This window comes from Oxyura jamaicensis (assembly GCF_011077185.1).
Source record: "Oxyura jamaicensis isolate SHBP4307 breed ruddy duck chromosome 27 unlocalized genomic scaffold, BPBGC_Ojam_1.0 oxy27_random_OJ70552, whole genome shotgun sequence".
NCBI lineage: Eukaryota > Metazoa > Chordata > Aves > Anseriformes > Anatidae > Oxyura > Oxyura jamaicensis.
Window position 1 is genome coordinate 1 of NW_023304788.1, and position 360 is coordinate 360.

Sequence of the window (360 nt, forward strand, 5' to 3'; positions counted from 1 at the left end):
GGTGCCCCCCAGCCTGGCGGGTCCCGGCCCCACGGCAGCCTCCCAGGCGCTCCGGGCTCCCGGGGGATCCGGTGGCCCCGCTATGACCCAGCACAGCTCTGGCCCAACCCGCTGGGGGGGGGGGGGAGGGGATCCAGTGTAAGCCAGCATGGAATCCAGTGTGATCGGTGGTGGGATCCTGCATGACCAGCATGGGATCCGGCTCCCAAGTGAGGATCAAGCGCGACCCAATGTCTTGCGCGGATCTAACGGGAACCCCTGGGGGATCCCGCACAAGCAGCCTGGGATCCAGCGCCCAAGACAATCTCTTTCGCTCCGTTACGGAATTGTTGGACCCTGCGGCAGGATCCAGCGCGACCC